We start from the raw sequence: 23,848 nt of genomic DNA, 5'->3' as shown, positions 1-23,848 counted from the left end.
TTTGTAAAATGAAGTGGTTGTAGTATACAGACTCTAATAAGAGATCTTCTGGATAGTAATCCATGTCTCAGTGATTCTACTTAATCAGAATTAAATTTCAAATCTCTGTCCCGCTTCATCTCTAAACTTCCAGTATTTATCTCTGCACTAGTAACTCTAAGTCTCATGCCATAACTTCTCATAATGAATAAAATTGACTTCTACACAGAAATAGAGATATACTGTTATATGCTATATTTGAATTTTTAGGCTTGACTTAGAGTCATTCAAGACCATAACTAAAACTTAATAAAACACCTGGATAGCTTCACACCTTCCACTTCCCCCATACCCAGGCATTTCCCAAATGATATGAAAGAGTTCTAAAAAAAATGCACATTTCACTTTGCTTAGCTTTCACCACTGTCCTAATAGGAAGTCAAAGCCATGAGAGCAATACCATCCAATTCTGAGATAACCTTCAACTAGTGCTTCCAACCAACAGATCTCAGTCACTATATAAAGAAAAAGAAATCTTAGATCTAGAACCTCAAAAAGTATGGATGCAGGATCAAGAGTGAACTGGATTACCTAAGGGGAGTGTACTTCTCCTCTGTCAATTAGTTCATCATAGAATAAGGGGAATGGCTTCATTCCTGGGCCCTAGCAGAAGACAATGCTCCCTATTTATCTTACTTCCCTCCCTGCTCTGACCTTGGCTTTTAGAACAGGATGCTGGGTCCAGAGCAGAGGTACTCCCACCTCTCCTGACAACTTAGTTTTGGAAATAGAGGTGTAGTAAAATTGTTACAAATGGTAGTCCAAGGAGGCAGCTGTGTAGCTCAGTGGATTGAGAACCAGGCCTAGAGACAGGAGGTCCTAGGTTCAAATCTGGCCTCAGACACTTCCCAGTTGTGTGAACCTGGGCAAGTCACTTGACCCCCATTGCCTAGCCCTTACTACTCTTCTGTCTTGGAACCAATACACAGTGTTGATTCCAAGATGGAAGGTAAGGGTTTAAAAAAATAAATGGTAATCCAAGTTTTGTACTGTACTCTTTAGTTGTACTTCTCCTACCCTCATCAATTCTATTGTTATTTTACTAATCAATTACTTCTCTGTCTTATTTTCCTCTACTTCATTATAAACTCCAAGAGCAGGGATTTTGTCTAATTTATCTCCTCTTCCTCTTCAATGCCTAGCTCAGTGTCTTATGTATAACAGATTGGTTGCATGTATAAATGAATGCAAACATAACTGAATTAATGTAGAGGGGTATTAAAGGAAAGCTTAAACTTATTTTGAAAACTGCTTTGCATGAAGGAATTAAGTAGAGAATGCCTAGAGTTGATCAAAGAGTCAAAAAGCATTTATTGAACACCTATTATGTGCCAGACACTGGGTTAAGCCTTGAGAATCCATAGAAAGGCAAAAGACGGTCCTTGCTCTTAGAGTCCACAGTTGAATAGGGTCCACAGTATACAAAAAAATTATGTTCAAATCAAGATATTTACAGGATAAATTGAATGTAGTTTTTGAGTGAAACTATTGGTATTAAGGGAAGTCAGGAAAGGCTTCTTGTAGAAGGTACAATTTCAGTTGGGACACGTAGAAAGGCAAAAAGATTGTTGTTGTCCCAAATTCACTCACCTATGACTGCTAAAAATAGGGGGAAATCAAAACCTTTGAAAGAAATTAAAAATCTATAATGAACCATTTTCTAGCTCCTCTCAACATCTTGCAAGTATTAAGTACTCAATAATTTTAGTTAATTGATTATTCGACAGAACATGGACACCACAAAAAGCAATGGAGCTATTTGGGAGGGTAGGGGGTCCTGGCACACAGCGAAAACAGGGGGGAAAGGAAATTTGTACTCTATACCCCAGATAATAAAGCAATGTTCTAGGAGCAATTAGATATTTGCCAATAGCACAATCCATTGAACCCAGAAAGTGGGCTGCTCTCTTTCTTAAATGAATCAAGGCAGTTGTCAAATCTTTCTCCTCTGTAGGAAGCCCTGCAAGGTAGCTGCAATCCCTCTTAGTTACCTCTCTGATACTGCTTCATGGTACTGAAGCAGCAATTAGTGAAGTGTCTGTACTCTCTGCATGGGCCTTGCATATCAACAGATCAGAGAGTCAAAGCAGGGATCCTGGCAAACAGCAGGGAACCTTAGTGGCAGTGAAGTGAATTGGAAAACTCCTCCATCTGTCCCAGTCAGAGTGGCTTCTAGCTGTGCCAAACTCTTTTCATCATGCGTCATTATCTGTGGGAGATTAGGCAACAAGTATGAAGGGAGCAGTTTTGAACTGTGCCTGAAAAACGAAAGAATCAGAGGTGTAATATTTCCCAAATAAGTGCATCCCTAACTCAAGTGAATGCTCAGCCTGAGCCTTTGACCTCGAAGGTAGAGAGAGGGCTGTCATGAACTTCTAAGCAAGGGGAACAGGCAAGAGACATCACCTCTTCAGTCCTATTCATCAGTTGACCCAACAACCATTGCATCACCCATCCTGCAAAGACAGAAGTAGAGTTTGGAAAGTAGGCCACTAGCATTTTATTCCAGAAATTACCACTAACTCTATGACCCTAAGTACATTAATATAGCTTCCCAAAAATATCTAACAAAACAGAAGAACTGGTGATGAGAGTATGCTTTTCAGATCAGATTTCTGGCTTTTCTTCCTCAATCTAATTCAAAACTTCAAGAACCACTTTCTCTACAGAGCCTTTTCTGAAGTATGTCAATCGATAGGGATCTTATGTTCTTCTTAAAGTTCTAACATATTGAGGGTCTAAGAAAAAAAAAATATATATATATATATATTTACTTTCTCTTTCTTGTATTATGTTTCTACCTCCTTCTCTCCCCCTACTGCCAACATACCATTATAGAGTAATATCCATCCTAATTCCCATCTTCCAATATTAGCACCCTTGATGCTATATGCACCCTTTATGTTCCAATTATTTGCCTCCAAACTTTGACCCCAATTGAAAGACTGCCCAAGTCCACTCTATTCCTACCCTACCCTCCATTGTCCCTTTCTACTGTATTCTGAGAGCTCTCACTCTTTTCTCAATTCTCCTAGATCCACAAACTTTCCCTCAAATATTTGTCTTGCTTCCTGACTTTAACTGAAATTTGGCTTGTTTTTAAGGATAATAGAGTAGATCTAAAATTAGAAAGGACCTGACAAGTGATCTAAAATAACCATTTCACTTTACAAATAAGAAAAAATGGAATAATTTATTCAGGGTTACACAGTTTTTAAGTCACAGAGAAAGGATTTAAACCTAGGTTTTCCTGGCCAAAAGTCTGGCAATTTTTCCTTTTCTCCATCCTGCCCCTTTAATGTCATGTCCACTCCAGCCTTCTCTTGAAGTGACCATTCTTTTGTCATTCTCTCTTAAGTGGGAGCCTGATTTTTGTTATTTCTGCCATGATTTTCTTGCCATTATCTTTTTATGCAGATATGATACAATTAAACAGTTCTTTTCTCATCTGTATCACTTCCAGATATAAACATTCAAGTTGCCTTCCCAATTTCCTCATTAACTTTAGCACCTGGATCTCATGCCTCTTCAGTTGCTACTTCTTCACACTTCCCTATGCCATCAGCTTCTAGAGCTTCACTATTAATGTAGAATTATTTTAACAAGCCGGCCATATGATTGTTCAATCTTCTCACCTCCAGGGTTCTCCATTTTCATCCACTTCAACCTTAAAGCAGTTGGATTTTAGATTGTACTATTACCTTCTGGTGCCATTTTTTCAAAATTCATTATTTTACTACAAGCTCCTCTTCTTGCACTTCTAACATATTATTCATTTGCCATTTTCCTTGAAAATGACTACCAGGTCCTCTTGCCCCCTCTTTATCCATATCTTAGTGTCACTTATCTCCATGACCTAGTCTAGAACACAACTGCCATTTCAAAGATTCACTAACTATCACCATAGGATTGTTCACCTTACAACTTTCCACTGTCCCCAATTTGTTAACCCTTAATGCTGGGAAGAAATGTCAACCAGCTATTCACCTTCTTGCTCCTAGATCATTGAAACTCACTGAAAAAAATGTCAAACGTTATTGCTATTTAACCTTATTTAGGCTCTTCCTGCTACTAATCCACTAATCCTCCTACCCTATAATTATTGATTTCCTGTATAATAAAACTGGCTCCAAACCTTCTCCTCTCCCCTCAGAGAGAAGAATCACACCTTCAAATGTCACAAATAACAGACAACCTAACATCCAATTATGAGATTAAGGTCATCAAGCAAGCATTCTTAAAAACTATCCCACATGTACACCTCAAAATTGCTTAGGATCTTTACCCATTCTTTCTTCCTTCCAGAAGCAGCTAGATGATACAGTGAATAGAGTGCTTGACTTGGAATTGGGAAGATGTGAGTTCAAATCCAGTCACAGATACTTGTTAGTTGTATAATATTGGACATCACTTAACTTCTCTTAACCTCATTTATAAAAGAGAGATAATAATAACACCTATTTCCTAGAGTCATTCTAAGGACAAGGCACTTAGCACAGTACCTAGCATAAAACAGTGCTTATTAAGTGTTTATTAAGTAGATATTTTAAAAAATCTTCCTTCCTATCTCAGAGAACGAATTGTCCTGACCCCATCTCAAACACTCATCAATCTCCCTGACTCTCTGGTCTATGATTCCAGGCTCTTCCTCCAATCAATCAACCATTTACTAAGTTCTTAGCATATGACAGGCATCATTGCCAGTATATGGAAAAATAAAGACAAAAATAAAACAGTCTGCACTGACTAGGTTTATAGTCTACCAAAAGAAATGAACAGTCCCACATATTAGTATTTGCAAAGACAACACAAAAAGATACTGGAAGCTGGGAAGATCAAGAGAGTCCTCTTATAGGAGGTGGCACCAGAACCGACCTTTGAAACAAGGATTCTAAGTGAAAATGAGGAGAAAGAAATGAACTCCAAACATGAGAGGCAGCCTATACGAAGACAAAGAGACAGGGCATAGAAGGAAAAAGAAGACTGGTTTTTCTGGTCCATCAACTTTGCTCCATCAATCATACCTTGTAGCTCAAAACAAGTTTTTTTTTTTCTCTCCATTGGCTTCATCCCAGCTACCAACAAACACCCTCTGATCTCTAATACTAAAAGAAAAATCCTTCCCTCAACCCTTGTACTAGATGAAAATACATGTGAGTTCTCTCTTCCCTTTCCCCACTAAACACCCTGAAAAATTTTCTGTGCCTAGGGCCAACACATCATCGCCATTGTCAACATGGAAATCTAGAAATCCCTAGTTTATTTAGTTTGAGGGTAGAAACCCCAGGTTTTGACCTTGTCACGAGAGAGGTTTCCCCCTGAGGGAAGGTCCCACTTCACCAGACAATAGACACCCACTTCAGGTGGGAGGTAGACCCCATCCGAAGTCAAGGAGCTCTTTTGTCTCCAGAAGCCTTTCCCAGTATATCACACCCCCCGCCCCCCTTTAGAGGATCGAACTCAGAACCTTCAGCTTGCGAGACTGATACTCCACAACTGCACGGAAGCTGAAGTAGATGTCTATTGTCTGGCGAAGTGGGACCTTCCCTCAGAAGGAAACTCTCCCATTACAAGGTCAAAACCTGGGGTTTGTACCCTTAAACTAAGTAAACTGGGGACTTCTAGATTTCCATGTTGACACCATCATCACATATAATATTCAATCCCCTATGATATGGCTTCTATCTTCAATGTTCTACTAAAACTGTTCTCTCAAAGGTTACAAACCACCTTATCATCAAGCCCTTTTCTCCATTTTAATCACCTTTGAACTCTCTGCAGCACTTACAACTATTGTCTGCTCCTCCTTCTGGATAATCTCTTTTCTCTTGACTTGCAAGACATCACAGCGAGGCTTTCCTACTACTTTTCTAAACCGATCTATTTTTCCTATATAAGAAACTCTTCTCTTCCCTAGTTCCTTAAATATTAGCATTCCACAAGATTCTGACCTTAGCTCTTTTCTATATATTTTCCCCCTTGGCTACTGTATTCACTCATATTGCATTAACTGTTGTCTATGTGAAAGTGCCTCTCAGTATTCTATTGCATGCTCTGACCTTTCTCCAAAGAACCATGGCTGTAAGAGCAAGTGCCTATAGGACATCTCCACATGGATTTCCTATCAATATCCCAATTTCAGCATATTCAAAATCAAACTTAATATTTTTCTTTTAGAACCTTCTCTTCCTTATGACTTTCTATTTCACTCATTGGATGGCACTGTTATTCACACAATTTTCAGTATTCAAAAACTTATTTTTTTTCCTTTTTCTTCACCTTCACTTTTAATGATCAATTAGATATTGATTCGTAGGTAGTTACCATATGCCATTATGCTGGCATATGCCTACCCTTCCATCTTTATTAAATTTTTATTAAAATAATTTGTACATGCATCAGAGGAATGTTTGTTTATTTGAATGAATGAGTTTGTATTGTGTTTACTGTGCTAAGGGTTATAGAAACAAGTAGAAAAACAAGGTGTTTTTTGTTCTCAAGGAGTTCAAAGTCTAATTGGTGGAGGTAATGCATTACAAAACAGCTTCAGGGCAGATAAAAAGTCCTAGAAGTCCTATGGGGACAGTAGCAAGAATGATGGCAAAGCTCAGTAGTACTTAGTTGCATCAATATATCAGATGATAGTGCTGGGGCAAATGATAAGGCCTGGGGCATCTTGAGATGTGACAGAGAACATAATAAGACCTGGTGGTCCTCCATCACACCAGAAGCAATAGAGTTAATGACTCCTAAGTATAATCCAAGTAGTCCATGTGGGTTCTTGTTAGCCCAGGGTTAGGGAAGGAGGAAAGAGATAGAAAGGCTAGAGGAAGAGTGATTATAAGTCTTCCTGTCCAAATCAGGCTGGATCTTTGTCATCAGGCAACTAAATGGCAGAAATAGCAAATATAAGATCCCACCATGCCTATTGTTTGGTAGCTAATTTTAAAAATTATTGGAAAAGCAAATACACCTTAAAGACTCAAACACAATATGTCTCCGATGTGATTCCTTTAAAGATATGGAAAAAGAGATATCCTTTTTGAATGACTCCCTGATTAGTAATAAAAAACACTTTATAAAACAAGGAGACAATCAAGAGGAGTTCCAGAGCAGAATGCAGATAGAAAAGGGATTCCTTAAAGATGATTGAATCCTTTAAATTTTACTATCTATAAATGCCATGACACTGATTCCATCAGCCCAGAGCATTGAATAACATCCTAAATGAGATCCAGGATGACTCAAAAGAGTTTGGACTGCTTATCTGTATAAGGTGGGGTAAGTACCTGAAATATGATAAAATGAAAGAGAACTGGATTTGGAATCAGAGAACCTGAGTCTATATTTGACCTTTGAGTCTTCCTACCTAGAGAGCCCTGGGCAGTATCTAAAACCTCTTTAGGCCTTGGTTTGTTCAACTGTAAAATGAATATACTTTACATGGACTTTGAGGTGTCTTCCACATCTTGAACTATGAAAAATGCCCATGCACTTTCAGTTGATAGTTTATCAATAAGGCTCATGCACTGTAATATTTATTTGGAAAGGAAATAGGATTAGAAAAATGGGGATAAAGGGAGGTTTGTTTGGGGTAATGAGAAGTTAAGGGAAGAGAGGGTATATAGCTTGGTGAGGCAAAGGAGGGAGATGCCCCCTGCTTAGAGGAAACAGCAGGGGTCCAAAGAGGTCTGTTTGTCTTTGAATGTCTGAAACTGAAGTTCAGCTCCCTCTATGACCAGAAAAGATAGTCCACTTATCTGACTGCATATTCAAATAATATAAAGTTTAATAAGCAGTTGGAATTGGAGTTTTTCTCAGCTTCAGACCTGAGGCCAGACCCAGAGGCTGGCGGAGAGTTTGTCCCACTCCCGTCTACTCTCGTTGTTCTAATTCAGAATCTTAGCAGTACACAGAAAGCAACAAGGTCTGACCTTCAGAGATGAATGGGCCTGAATCTTCAGGCTGAACCAAGAAGAGGCGGCACACCACACCAGATAGGGCTGAACAAGCTCCTTCCTCCTCCAACACCAGGAAGCAAGTCCCCCCATGGCCGGAAGGAAGTGCTAGTCACAAGACCCAACTGCCACACCCAGCAGGAAGGAAGTGCTAGTCACAAGACCCCACTGCCACACCCAGCAGGAAGGAAGTGCTAGTCACAAGACCCCACTGCCACTCCCAGTTGGCCTCTTCCCCCACAAACTGTCAGTCTAGTTTCCTTTCCACAGCACCAATATTCAAATATATACATATATATATATATAAATAGATAATATCATACATCCAAAATTAAATAAGCAAATAAGTGGACCAGTAGATAGAGCACTGGATAAGTAGTCAAAAAGACCTGTGTCCAAATCCAGTTTCAGACACTTAGTCGATATATGACCCCCTGGGTAAGTTAACTGACCTGTATATGCCTTGGTTTTTTCATCTTTAAAAATGGGGATAATAATAGTACCTACATCACAGGGTTATTATGAGGATCAAATACAAAAAAAATTAGGTAAAACACTTAGCACAGCTAAGTTGTGCTATAAAAATACTTATTCCTTTGCCTTCCCCTTAAATAGTAAGGATTAAGTTGTATTACTTTTGAAGAACTGCAGAGATCTTTAGTGATTTCAAGTTCTCTTTCAACCTAAAGGCAGTGAGATGCTACAGCAAACTGACCAGTGACTAAATTAGTGTCAGACACTTATCTTGCACCTAATCCTGGGCTAATCACTTAACCTCTGTTGAACTGTTTCCTCAGCTATAAAATGGGGATAATAATGCATCTTACCTCACAACATTGTTGGTAAGGATTAAACAAGGAAATGTCTATAAAGCACTTAGCACGTAGTGCTTAATACAATTTTTTTCCCTTCCCTTCTCCTTTCTTAATAACAATATTCTCTTGTGATATTGAATGGTTGGAAGACACAAAACACTGCAGTTTTGCTGAATGAATTGAAATGAAAGGAAGAATTGAAAATGAAGACCACCTAAAGGGTAATGGAGAGCTGCATGTTACATACAAATATGCTGTTCTGAAATATCAGAAGCAAAGTATTGTATAAAAGAAGCAGTACAAAGTATGTTATTTGAGAAGTGTATGATCAAAAAGGATGATAGTCAAATAGCACAACAAAGGCCATGGATACCTGATGGACAACCATTTGCTCCACTGATATCCTCCTGATATCATGGGAGTGTAAGGAAAGTCCCTACCATGTGAGCTAGATGCCTGTGGGAAACAAATATGATAAATAAAAGTATCCCAGGATGGACAGGCATCAGTGGATTTTCAAGCTGCATCATCGAAAAGAATATCCAAGTCAATAACATCATAAACCCATTAAAGTATTAGAGTACACTGGCACTCACAGTTCTCAACATCTAGGCTCCTGCTTGTTTCCCCATACTTCTTATACATGCTACATTACAGGCAAACAGAAATGCTAGTTGTCTTCTTCTCTTATCCCTTATGAAACAGACCGTGTCTAGCCGTCCCTCTTAAGATCTGGGTAGACTGGCAAGGGGGAAGAACAAATTCCTTTAGTTGTACTCATCTGCCAATAGAGATAGCCAGATAGCACAAGAGACAGAGAGTCAGGACATCCTGAGTTCAAATCTTATCTCAAATGCTGTTACCATGGGCAAGTCACTCTGTTTTCTCATCTATTACTTCCCATTGTTGTTATGAGGATAATTAAGTTATGAGGATTGTTATGAGGATAAACTGAGTTATTTGTAAAATGTTTTGCAAACCTTAAAAAGCTAACTCTTGCTAATAGTTCCCCAAGCATATTTAGAAGCATCAAGACACTGTTTTGATACTGGAGACTGAGTAGGAATGGTAGTAGGTTATTTGAGCCTCTGAGAATGGAGAGAATTATTTCTTTGGTGAATTAGTTCAAGAGTCTGTGCATAGATCAGCAGAAGGACTAAGGGGAAGAATAAGGAAAAAGTGTAATGGAGTCTATGGTGCATTGTGAGGGACGAAGAGAACTTAGATTCAACTAGGTATTAAACATGAGGGAGAGTGAGTAAAGCTATGTTCTGAGTGGGAGGACAGATGAGAGGAATCAATAGCTGTGTGTGTAAAGATGTGGCACCTGTGCCCCAGCATGGGGGAGAGGGCTGCTCCATTCCCCCTCTCCATAGGGCCTGAGGACATTTTTAAGCCCCACCCCTCTACCCAGCAGTGCATTGTGAGCATTTCCTCCCTCCACTGTCTGGAGCAATGCAGGGGGATCACAGGCAGCCTGAAGGTGCAGTTTGGACACACGACCTCTAAAAGATTCACCAGAGCTGGACTTGAGTGTCTGGCCATGAGCCTTGGTATGTGAGGGAATGTAGAAATAGTGACTATATAGCCATACACGTACATTGTTGCACCTCCTCTGTGCAATGAATATGAAAAGACTGTATGCAGGTTTGGGCTTTTACTGTCCACCCAAGTCACATATAAATTGGAGGTTATGATTATAAGAAAGGCCAAATAGATTTTGTACATAACAAGGCAACTAGGGGGTGTGGTAAACCTGGAGTCATGAGGATTTGAGTTAAACTCTGCCCTCTGCTACTCACCAGTAATGTGGCCCTGGGAAAGTCACTTAGCTTCTCTCTACCCCTGTTTCCTCTTCTATAAAACAGGAGTAATAATAGCCCCTACCTCACGGGGTTATTATGAGGATCCAATGTGATCTTCTTTGTAAAATACTTTGTGAACCAGAGAGCCCTACGAAGGTTAGCTATCACCATGCTGGCTATTATGACAAATGTCTGTGCTTCCACATGGGAACAGAGAGGAGACAAAAGACTGATATATTAACATATTAGTGAAGTCAGCAGTAATAGCATAACTTCCAGTGAGCATGCATAAGTGAGGTTACGATACATAAAATGAACTCCCTGCACATTTCGATCTATTGAAAATGAGGGTGAACATATAGTAGATATTTTAAGGGCTTATTAATATTTGAATGTAATGTTTCCATTATAGATAGATGTCTTTTATTTTGAGAATTCTCTACTAACATCCTGCTCTGAAGCCTAATCATGACATGGAACTGACCCTGAGTTTTTGTATATTAATTAAGCAGAGGAAAAGCTTTTTCAAATCCTGCCAAGTTGGAAAGACTCCAAGTTTGGCCCCAGTAATGGATTATGTATCATTAGCTCCAGGACCAGTCTCCTTCAATTCAGAAGCTGACCATCAGGTGGTGAACTATTTGGTCAAAACAACCCATTAATGCATCTACTAAGGTAGAGAAGGGTAATAATTTTGCTTTCATGAAAGGAGTACCCCACATAGTGAAAATAATGCAGCTTTTAAATAATGAGTTATAATTACAGAATATATATTTTATTAATATCTGCCTTCTTTAAATGCACAGTTTTTTTTGGAGCAAATTTGATTTTTATTTCCTTAGTAATGTCACCAATCATAAAGCTGTAGAGTTCAAATGTCCTTAAAGAATAGCTAATTGAGGAGTTCTTAAACTTTTTTTCCTCTCTCTCTCTCTCTCTCTCTTTGCATTAGGGAATCATTTTACAGGCTGGGGAAACCTATAAAACCCTTCTCAGAATAATTTTTCTCAATAATTGAAGGAAATGTTAGATTCCAATTAGAAGTTAGTGAAAATAATAACATCTTTTTTTCCCCATATAAATTTACATCTAACTTCTAGGTGGACTAACTTGCCAGTGTCCTATTAAGTAGCAAATGATATGCAACACAATGATATATGACCCAAACTTAGATAAAAAAAAGTTAAATGATGCTGAAGAATCGTGCATAAGTATTATGTTTAAGAAATGTCATGTCTGTAGCATGCACCGTTTGTCTAATTCATCTTTCATAACCAGTAATTTTTCTGTCCAACAGTTTAAAATTAAGTAATACAGATTTTTAAATCTTATTGTAAAGATGTTATTACTGCCCCACCTTAAGGAAGGTTTGAGCTTTGGACTGTTTCTACAGTCTTGGGGGTCCAATTGCCCTGAGTTATCAATACCCTTTTACCAGATGGTCTTAATACCAAAAGCAGACCTTTATAATAAAGCCGGATAGGGTTAAAGAGGTAGTTATTATCCAAAGTTATAGGTTCTATTTGGGACACAAGAAAATAATACTATTGATGATGAAATAATTTCCATTATTATTATCACATTAGTATTAGCATAAAATGAAAGACATTTAAAACATATGAGAACAGGATGAAAAATGTCATCACTGTTGTTGTCTGCTAAAAGGGTTGTCTTCTATATATGACAACATACAATGCACACATGCCAGTACTCTAAATATACTTTCATGTACTAAATATGAAAGAAAAAGTTATTATAAAATCATTCTTGGACTGTTTCTATCTATACTCTATGAGAGGGAATTCTTTATTCTCTTTGTCTATGTTGAGTTAACACTTGTAAAAGGGAATTCTTTATTCTCTTTATCTACTTTGAGTTAACACTTAGTCAACTCTTTCTTTTAGTATCTCTACTTAGTACCTAGCTAACCACTAAGTGACGAGAGCTCTACCCTTTTAACCCAATCTGTCAGAAATGTGTGAATCCCATGATAAAAAAAAAGGTTTACACCCTCACAGGCCTATAATAAGAATTTATACCTTCAGAGGTGAGAAGTGGATACCACAAGACACTGACCTCCTGGGCAGTGCTGGGCAATTTGGAAGCTGTGATTGACCTCTGTGAAGAGGGGAAGGGACAAGAAGCCATTATAGAAGGCCCTGAATTTCTGGGGCTGGGAAGTGGGCTTCAAGAAGAGAGTTGGCTTCAGGAAGAGTCGGCTTCAGAAGTCATCTTCAGCTCAAGTTGTCTTGACCCACCTCTTGGAGGAAACTTGGGAGAGTGAATAGCTGGCTTTGCTTTTCTGACTTCTGGAGAGATTTTAACTTCAGTTGAGAAGGTTAACAAGTTGTGCCTGGATGAGTCGTGCACCAGAGAAATATTTAGTGTGATAGGCTAGACATCTATATTCCTTTTTTATTTCTCTGCTTTCACTCTTTCTACCTCTTTTGTAAATAAAAGCTATTAAAAGACTTTGAGGTATAATATTTTAAATCAGTGACCACCATATTATTTATAATTTTCATATATTTTAGTCAAACCATCAAAATGTAATTCCTACAACTCCATCAAAAAAAGATGAGAATAATGAGTTGAGTGATAATTCAAAGCTGCCCACATGTATATAGTGTTTGCAAAATAGTATTACATATAATAGCACATTTGATCTTAAAAACAATCTTGTGGTTTTTATTAATCTTGTAAAATTATCCCCATTTTACAGATAAAGAAACTGAGACTAAACAAGTTAAATAACCTTTGATTTTTCTCTCCAAGAGAAGGGCACCCCTCAAAATAGGTTCTGAAGCTTTACCAATAAAACTTTTTCATAAACACCTACTTGTATAAGTTGCTGGGAAATCAGCAGATACTAAGGAGAGTTTATCTTCAAATGACAAAGACAACCTTGTCATTGAATGATGTCAGATTCACTAAATTATAGTTTCTAAGAGAAAGAAAAAAGAAAAATCAAAAATTCTGCAAAGCATTCAAAATCTATTTCTGACTATACTGCAGCTCACCTCATCCTAATTATCTATGGTGTGAATATCTGTGATCTCCAATTTGTATAGGAGTGAGAGAGAAAGAGAAGGTTAGAATTTCCATAGTGATTACTTCCCAATCAGTTTTTTATTTACTTCTGGAAAGAAAAAAGTTTGTTCTCTAACTTTCTAAACAAACTTCTATATGAATATTTGCCTTTACAATGTTGGGAATCTAGTCATGTCAGGCTCCCTCTGAAACCCTGAAGAAAAGAGCCTAAAACTGTCAGAGCTTGATCACAGTCGGAGACCGCTTAGCCTCCTATCTTTCATTTCCATTAAGAATCCTCAATTTTCCTGGATATAGTCATGGATCTTGCATATAAAGATTCTAAAGCTCAAATTCATTGTAGATGGAAAAAAAATGATTTTCAGAAACATAAAACCCCTGGCAAACAACAGAAAAGTAATGTGTAGGGCTCTCTTGGTTTCAATTTTAGTTCTGCAAAGCCTTGGCTAAAAGAAAAGGAATAATGGAAATTGCAAGCACAAGACAACAGTGCAAAATTAGCTCTATCCTTCTAGCCCAAGAGAAAGAGCTCCTACTTTTAAAAGGTAGTTCTCTTAAATCATGATTTCACTTTCTCATATATTATTTCTCAGCAATAACTTGTCAATAATAAATAAGACATCCAGTAGATGTTGAGTGTCTATTGTGTGCCTAGCTCCTGCTAAGCCCTTCGAAAATAAAATAAAATATAACCTCCCCTGAAGACAGACACTATTTCATTTTCTTTTTCTTTTTGTTTTTGTTTTTTTTTAATCCTTAGCACCTAAGACAGTGTCTTGCACATAGCAGGCATTTAACAATTCTTTCATTAATTGCAGTCTGCATGAAATACCTCCTGTCCTCAGTGAGGCTTATGATGGAGATTATTGTAACTGGGGAGAGAAAGCTAACACATGTGTAACAAATCACCAGTAATTAAATGCTGAACTATCAGGTAAAAGGAGTTTATAGAAGGAAGATAGCAACGTGGACTGTAGGTGATAAAGAAGACTTCTTGAAAGAGCCAGCCAGGTCTTGAGCTCAATTGCAGAAGTGGGTATGACTGAAGAGGAGAAGAGGGAAAAAAGAAAAAGAAAATTTCAAGTTGAGGGACTGGAGGGAGAAGGTAAAAGTGAGTAGTATGAACACTAAAAAAAAAAAAGAATGGAGGCAATGAATATAGTGTATGTGGTTACTACTTGTGACTGGACAAGCCATTTGACCTTTCTAGGTCTCAGTTTCCTCATCTATAAAATGAAAGTATTGGCACTAGATGGTCACTTCAGTTCATTCCAGCTCTAAAACAATGATCCCATCACTGTGTGATTAGAACTAAGAATACTTGCTTGTTAACAAACAGTAGTTACTTGAATTGGTTATACAAGGTCAAAGAATTTTGATCTATATAATAATGTTTTACAGAACTGAACAGATGCAGCAATGAGGAATTGTTGGGGGAGGTTTTCCCAGTTAAGCTCTTAAAGTTGGTCATTTCCAACTTTTCTCACCAGCCTTAGAAAGTGAGTTCTCACAAACTAATTGGCACACCTATCCCAACTGTCTGTGGGGCTGAAGGCACAGAATACAATCAGCAAAGGAAAATAAAAGTCATGGGAGAAGAAAGGTTTTGGGGATGAATTCTTTTATTCCCTGTGCTATGGAAAAATGACATTTGCATGAAATTAATTTTTGGTGTTGAAATTCTACTGCTAATATTTCATTGTGAATTTTGATAGTATTAAAAAAGTACTTCTAAAGGAATAGGCACAAAAAATCACAAGAAAGAGAGAAGTATTTATGCTAAATGCCTTAAATTTCCATCCCTTTTTTCTATCAATGGTGATGCCTCATGCAAACAAGCAGATAATTCTCACTAGGCTAAGAAGTGAAATGAAATGAAATGACTGTGGCTGAATTCTGCATCAGGGAGTAAGGCACCAACTGCCTCTCATCTTTATACTATAGGATGATTTTTTTTTCTTTTGGATCATTTTCTGATGGATTCTATCTGATAAGTGTTTGAGCTCAAAGGACAAATGGGCAAAATGTATACAAACTCACAAACACACACACACACACAGGATATTTGGAGGCATGAATGGTCTGCTTCCTTTTGTGTTGGGAGCTGCTGCTATGGTAGAGTGGAATAAAATAAAGAAGCTAAGTTTAAATTTTGATTCTTTCACCTTCAGTCTGAGGGAGCATGGACAAGTCAGTCAATTTCTCTAGGTCTCAGTTCCCCCTCTATAAATTTAAGCAATCATTCTAACTCTAAATTTACTATCTCTGTGTTATTTTAATGATGAATTAGAGTCCAGTGGAATAGGGATTAGACTTTCTTGTCATGATGGGGTCCTCCAGGTTTTCTTGTTTGTGGATGACAGCATGCTGATTGTATCAGCTTCTGAACTATTGCAGAACTTCCTAAGTGAAATCCATAATCTCTCATAAGAGTTGAGCCTGGAGCAGCTGGGTAGCTCAGTAGATTGAGTCAGCCCTAGAGACAGGAGGTCCTGGGTTTGAATCTGGCCTCAGACACTTCCCAGCTGTGTGGCCCTGGGCAAGTCACTTGACCCCCATTGCCTACCCCTTACCACTCTTCTGCCTTGGAGCCAATGCACAAGACGGAAGGTAAGGGTTTAAAAAAAATTTTTTTAAAAAGGAGCTGAACCTAACCATCTAAACCAGAACAATGGGTATGGTCAAAAAAATTAAGTCCCCTCTGTGTTGGCAAGGTGGAATAGCTATCACTAATGATATCATTAGTACCGCTAACCCTCTTAAAGAACTGACTGTTAAGCTTTTAGTGTGAGCATTTAATACATCTCAGAAATTGAAAATTCCAAATTAGATTTTGATTTATTTTATTGATTGTATAGACCTAAGATACATGTTAAAATTTTAATTTAAACTTCAAAGTGTGTTTACATACATCCCATCCACTCCCAAGGTCCCTGGTCAAATATTTGTCTACACACTGATGTATATAGTAAGATCTCAGCAGAAGTTGTGTAGAAAGCTGAGGAATGAAGTCATCATCAGACTAGAAGTCTGGCAACTGTGTAGAGTAATGATAACAGCACTGGTTATAATAATAATTGGGATTTATATAGTGCTTTCAAAAGTACTTAATATTGATTAACCCATTAAACCTCCTGACAGTGCTAGGATAGGATCAGAAAGGGTCTTATATATGGGAGATGAGGTACCTTCCCTGCCCTTTAAAGGAATGAATGTGGCCCACATTGACAGGCACCCTGGTGACTAATTGAATCACAAACTCTTGAGTGCAGGAGAGAGACAGCATATCTAGTTGGGTAGCTCTAAAGACATCTTGGTACTCATGGTGATCCCCATTTGAGCCTGAAAACCCCTCCCACACCAATGTCCACAGTGGGAAGATATTCATGCCATTTTGTTTGATGTAAATTTCAAGCAACTCTGCCCTAGAATCCAGGAGTTACTTTTTTAGACCACCATTAGTTAGGTGTTATCCAACACAGTGAAATAAATATGGCAGTGATGTGATTTCTAATATTTTGGGGGATGGGAAATATATTCAATCACTTTTTAAAAGATCTCAATAATGATCTCAGAATTTATTTTAAGGGTATATTATTATACATATAGTACATTTATTAACTAATTTAAAACAAAATATTTTATTAGATTGCTAATTATATTATGGAACATTATATTATATTTTTTAGCTCATTTAAAAATATCCCTAGAATGAAGCATAATTCTAGGACTAATATACTTAAAGGTTTTGAAAGAAGAACAAGATTTTCTTTGAAATATTGCAATTAATGTTTTGCATTGCTCCCTGAATACTTCTTTCTTTCTCTAGCTATTCTGAGGAATGTAATTTGGAGTTCTTTGTGCAGAATTTCACTTACCACGACTTTGAATTTTCACAATGACATTTACATCACAAAGACAAAGTCACTGAGAAGCAACCAACATAATATTTCTGAAACTGTCATAGAAAGGCAAATATATCTTGCTACATTCGTCTGATCACAGAGAGGTACAAAAAAAGCCAATGAGAAAAGGGTACAGGGTCAAAAGACAATCACAGCTAACCACTTATTTGTGGCTAGCCAAGTTTAAACTTAATTGAGATGAACATTGAGTACCAAAATGAGCGTACATATAAAAATAGGATGATTTGTTTGTATAAGTTAAAGACATTCTTAGAAATATTTTGGACCACAAAATTATTCTGTTTTCCCTCCTTCAATATCCTTTTCATTCATACAATGTCTAGGTAACTGGTTAATTCAGTAAAAAAATGAATGTCACCTTGGTTATTTGAGGTCTTATAACCAAAACAGCACCCTAGGTGAATTTCTTAATTTTATGCCATTTTCCTGCTAAGAAGTCTAGACAAATAGTAAAATTTTATCACTGAAAATTCAGTCTTCTTATTGATTTTGTCTCTACAGTTCACTAAAATGTCTGCTTGGGTTCCAATTATTTCTGAACAACATCTCAGTTTTTTTTTTTCCAAATCTGGATGAAAAACTTTTCAGGATACTCTCAAACTCCATTCAGTCATGAATATTAACTTAATGTTTTCAGACTTGCTGCCTACGAATGTGTCTTCTCAGTATATATGCCTTTCCCAATAAATTCTTTGTAGGCAGGACTATGACTTTATGTGCCTACCCTAACTGCTCCAGGATACCAAATGGATGAAGTCCAAATGTACTACATGGGTGATCTAGCCAACCACATATACCATTAGTCAATACCGATTTGTAAAGCCAACAACCAAAATGGGAGTCTCAAGGACTTTCAGGTAGAATTCTAGGTCATCTAGTCTGGAATAATAAAAGGGAATAATGTAATCTAGAAAGAGGAGACAAAATTAACACAATGTGTGGGACACCTGGAAGTCAAGATACGTGCCAGGAAGTAAGCTGAGAAAAGACAGTCTAGTCTCAGGAACTTTGAAAATTTTGCAACACCAAAAAAACCTAGGGCCTTAGATGACTACTGGCTTTTCACCTGATTTAGTCTACCTGAAACTTAACAGCCTGAGGAACTAAATGTAAGGGGGAAGTATATACAAAACATCTATAGGAATGAAACTTTGGCAATTGTGCTGCAGTCAGCAAGAATCCAAATATGGACCAAGTAAGTGCTGGGCATTTATGCCACTTACAAGATAACAAATGGCTATAAACTCAGTGACTTTAAAAGGTTTCCTTTTTAAGTCAATCATGTAGTAAATGAATGATGATTTTAACTGGCCTTTAAGAAAAAAATATTTAGAGAAGTGGGAAGAAGCTCCATATAATTGGGTCAAATGAGTCCCTAGCATGGTCTTCAGCTACAAAAAATGAATTTTTTCACTCTCAACAAGACAGAGTAAGATGATATGAAAAACTGTCCTTCCCAATATAAATAGTTGTAGGAAAGCATCAAACTGACAATAGATTTTTCTTCAAGTGCTAAACTAAGTCAGTCAAGGCTTAGACCTCAGGAAAATTAGATTCTCTGAATTGAATAGGAGAAATTGATGGAAGGGAAAACAAGGAGAATTGAGGAGGAATGGAGAGGAAAGGGGAGAAGATAGAGAAGGGAAGATGCTAGGAAAGGAAAAGGAATGAGAAAGAAAAGGAAAGGAAAGGGGGAAGGAAAGAGAAGCACATAAGAAAGGAAATAGGGAATGAAACCGAAAAAAGAGGATAGAAAATAAAGAAAAAAGAAAAAACAGGAAGAGAAGGAAGCAAGTACCTGAAAGGGGGAAAAACATTGTTCTCCACTATATACACTTTTTTAGCAGCTTGTTTTTATATTCCAATCTTTGTCTGGCTCCTATGTACTAGCTTTAAAAAGCATATTTTAACCAATTGTCAATGAACAGATTTTATTCACCTGGCCTTCCCCCTCATTTTTAGAAAATGAAGCAACTGGGAAAGCCCCTATTCATATTATAATATCTATTATCTATCCCAGGTTCAGGGTTCTTTAAGTTTCCATATTCACTTAAAACACTAGTCAGCCAATTAATCAACATTTTTTAAGCTCCATAGGTACTGTGCTAAGCTCTGGGGATGCAAACACAGCCCTTGCCTCAAGAACCTTACAATCTAATAGGAGAAAAAATCACAGGAAAAAAATGATGAAAGGAGGCATGAAAGGATTCAGGGACACATTTCAGAAGTCAAAAGGAATGTGACCAGGTGGAAAATGAAGAGATGACTGACCTGGTCACCCTCCTTCAATGGAGGTTTGAGAACAAGCTCTCTAACCTCCAAATAGGGGAGCTACAAGGGAAGAGAATACTGATGTGGTGGGAACTCTAAAACTAATCTTGCAGGATTGCAAAGATCACAAGACTCTTTTGAAGAGTTTATTTTTTTTCCTGGATTCAGCCAGAGAGCAGGATTAGTTCAAAGCTAAGGCAGTTAATGAAAGCACAAAAATAAAAGCCACATTAGAACAATGCTGCTATAAAACTTAGGCAAACTCTCCCACAAATGCATATACCTGAAGTGGAGACTTAGGCTGCATAAGGATTATGCATGAGAGCCACATTCATAGCCCACAGGTATGAATGGGGCCTGGGAAAACTCATATCAGAAATTTCAAAATTATTTACTTCTACTGGCAATAATGTAGAATCACTAAGGTCTTCTGATTATATACTGCTATTAGGAGACTAGCCAAACTGATCATCAAGCTGATCTCCTGCCATCTAGTACAGCATTGGTGAACATTTTCAAAATCACGTGCCCAAACTGCACTTCAAGCTGCTTGTGAGCCTCTTTTCCCCCTCCCTTTTTACTCTAGAAAGGAGGAAGCGCTTTCATTAGACTGCTGGGCAGAGGGTTGAACCATGTGAAAAGTGTCCTCTGGAGCTGTGGAGAAGGCAAACTGAGCAGTTCCCCACCTCCCTACATGCCTGGGTACCAGTGCCACAGTTTCAACAACACAGACTAATCTCTCATCCATGCACTCACTGTTGCTCCATTATGAGTTCCATCAACTGTAGCCTTTGTTGGCATTGCTCCTTGCTACTAGATTGTAGGCACATCTCTTCAAGACTGGTCACTGATCACATCAAACAACTTTGGTCTCGGACAGAATCGATAGAACCTCTTTCTACTTAATGAAGGTTTGCTGAGATTTCTTTAGTAATAGCATTGACTCTCAGCTAACAAAAGCCAAGGAGAGCCCACAAGCAGAATGACCCAACTCTTTTCTTTCTCCTCAAGCACTATGGGGGACAGAGTAAGGAGAGGGGATCAAAGTCCTCTATTGCAAATAACCAACTAAATCAAGATTAGATATTCCCCAAATCCTTTCTATCTTAATATGCAAATGAATTTGAGCCAGTTCAAAAAATAAGGGTATGATTTCTACAATCCTGTCTTTATTAAGCATAGCTGTCAGTAGTCAGTTTACTTTGCTGTTATATTTTTGCCAGTGGGGGGGGGGGAAACCTTACTATCTGCAGATACAAACAGCAAAAACAAAATTAAAATGTCTCATATAATGACAATTACAAGGGGAAATAAAAGGAATAGCATAAAGAGGTCTTGCTTTCCCCCCCCTTAGGCATAGTTCAAATATGCATATTCCCTTCATTATCCTCTCAGTATTCATTGAAAAATTTGCCTTTCCAAATTCTTTAAATCCCACATTTGTATTTAGTCCTCCCAAGGAGTCTATCTCCAAGTGTATGAGGAAAAATAGAAGAGGTTTGATGTCATAATATTCTCTAGATCTCTATAATTCGTACTGACTCTTCCATGACTAAGCCCATCTTTCCTTATTACATTTTTACTTTCTTCATGTGTCTAATAGAGGTTAGAGACTAATTCGATCACACTTACTACTAAACAAAGGATGAATGGATGTGCAGCGAGGTGTGTACATTAGGATTTTGTAGGTCACTTAGCTATAATTTTCAAGCACCAGACACAATGGAATACCAAAAAAAGAAAAAGAAAAAGAAAGAAAGAAAGAAAAGAAAAGATATGTGTGTTATTCTATTTTATCTAAATTATCTCACTGTTCTCCTCTGAGACTTTCTCAAGAAGCAATAATAAAAGCCATTCAACTTGGATGGGGAAGGGGTAAATCCTTGCAAACTAATTTCTTTCATGTTTAGAGTCCTAGAATGCAATATTTATGAAATAGTCTAATTACCAAGAGTCTTAAGCTGATCACATAAATGAAAAATCCATGTTCTTTTTTTTTCTTTATTTGCTCCATTTCAATCAGTGGATTTCACCTTTTAGAGATTCTTGAAATGGAAAAAAAATGAGCTCACAGGAATAACAGTGTAAATTGTTGGGTTAGGAAGAGTTTTATTTAAATCTTTGAAAACAATCAGCAGTCTATTGTTTCACAAATTATGTGATATTTCAATGACACTTTCTTCCATATATTAACAGGACATATGAGAGAATATTCAAGAGTAAATACAAGATAAAGATATGGCATTAAAATCAAAATTATAGTGATTTCCTCTCTTGGGTCTTATTTTTTTTTAATCGAAAATGATCTCTGCAATTTACCTCTGTGGGGGAAAAAAATGAAATCTTTGGTCAGAAAAAAATTCTATTGATGAAACATTTATATAGCAAAAGGTTAAAATTACATCATCTGAAATGCAGGAATTTACTGCCATCTTGTGGAATGCTTGCAAAATGGTTGTAAAAGTTCTTACATTCCAGAACATCATTTTCATTTGTTTTTAGTTAGGGGACCCTTCAACAACCAACTGCAATTAACATTCATTTGAAACAAAAGATATTACAGGAGCCACGTCCTTCAGGAAACAATGCTTTCATGCAGCAGAAAGTAAAACAAGTGAGACTCATTTGTATATCTGTGATCATAGATGCTGGGTATGAGAGAACCTTCCAGGCAAAGTGGCAGTCTACGATTTTTTTTAGAATCTTCCATGTACTAAAACAACTGAATGGAAGTATAAGTGAGGCCAAAGGGGCACATGCACTTTCTTTCATGAGTTCAGGAAAAATAGGAAACACTATAAATATTTGAAAAAGAATGGCTGACTCTGAGCCATTTGCTTTTTATCTCCATTATATGTGTATGATTTCATCAGCCTTTGGGGGTCATTGTTAGGAATATTCAACCTGATCTCCTCTGCAAATCTCTGGAATATTTGAGGTAAGATGACTCATTGCTTGCAGCCTTTGTAGATAAGAAGCTTCTAGCTCTGTATTGGTCTAGTACTGACAGAACTTGGCATTTTAAAATTAGGCTTTAAACCCTGAGTGTCTCTGTTGCCACCTTGTTCATGACAATGTCAGTAATCTGGTTTGCTGTTCTGGTTAAAATAAAATGAAACTTCTCTCTAGTATTTTCTCTGCTGAGACTATTCCAGTGGCATCATGTAACTCCACTGAAAGGTGAGGAAAGATGGGTTCTTCTCTACCCAAATATTAGGCAACCTTATTGACATGGCAGCTAGTGCAGAGAATTACAATTAAGTGAGCTTGCACCAAGCTTGTGGTCCTCTATGCCCCTTTTTAATTGGTTATTTCCTGATCTTAGGATAAGGACTATGTAAAGGTAGATGTATGTGTTCAGGACAAGAGACAACATGGTGAGTTTGAGAAGTCCAGAAATCCCATCAGAAGTCAGAGGTGAATATGGGTGTATGTAAAGGATTCCCCAGCAACTACAACAGTATTCTTGGAAAGAACACCAACAAAGAAAAAACCTGGGTCAACCCTGGATGCTTTAGCATCAGAGTGGTAAGAAGATGGAGAAAGGCACAAAGTATTTAGCCTAATTAGCTGTATTACAGCCTGTTTTATGGTCATGTGTTAAAGTATCAGCCTTCTGAAAGATTAAAGCACAATTACAAATTATAAATCCTATTTTATTTTTCCTATTAATATGCACTTGTCCAGGCTTACCCTTTTTATGTGTAGAGAAAAGGAAAATCTCTCCCATATCTGATTCCCAGTGTTTATTGAGTACCTATTTTGCTCCTCACTTTGGGGAAACCTAGATATTAAACTAGGCCTTTTTCTCTTAAGTTATTGTGACTTGATGAACTGAAATATGAGGGAGGAGAACCTAAAATCACCCTATATTGGGGCAGTATTTCTCTAAAATGAAATGGAATCAAATCAAATGCATAGGTAGAAAACAGAAATGGCATATTATTCCAGCTCTGGTAGACCCAGAAAAGGTTCCTATATAT

General features: G+C 37.4%; 1 long non-coding RNA gene across 3 annotated transcripts in view; it reads right to left on the bottom strand.

Moving 5' to 3' along the window:
- The window catches only part of LOC103105067 (uncharacterized), a 110,547-nt gene extending 86,699 nt beyond the window's left edge, over positions 1-23,848 (bottom strand). For all 3 annotated transcript variants that reach the window (XR_008911180.1, XR_008911181.1, XR_008911182.1), the window contains exon 1: positions 7,974-23,848. This is a non-coding gene — a long non-coding RNA (uncharacterized LOC103105067). The remainder of the gene's footprint in view (positions 1-7,973) is intronic.

Source organism: Monodelphis domestica, chromosome 4 (genome assembly GCF_027887165.1).
Source record: "Monodelphis domestica isolate mMonDom1 chromosome 4, mMonDom1.pri, whole genome shotgun sequence".
In the NCBI taxonomy this organism is placed as follows: Eukaryota; Metazoa; Chordata; class Mammalia; order Didelphimorphia; family Didelphidae; genus Monodelphis; species Monodelphis domestica.
Note: the sequence above shows the minus strand (reverse complement) of the source record. Positions and strands in the feature narration are given on the sequence as shown.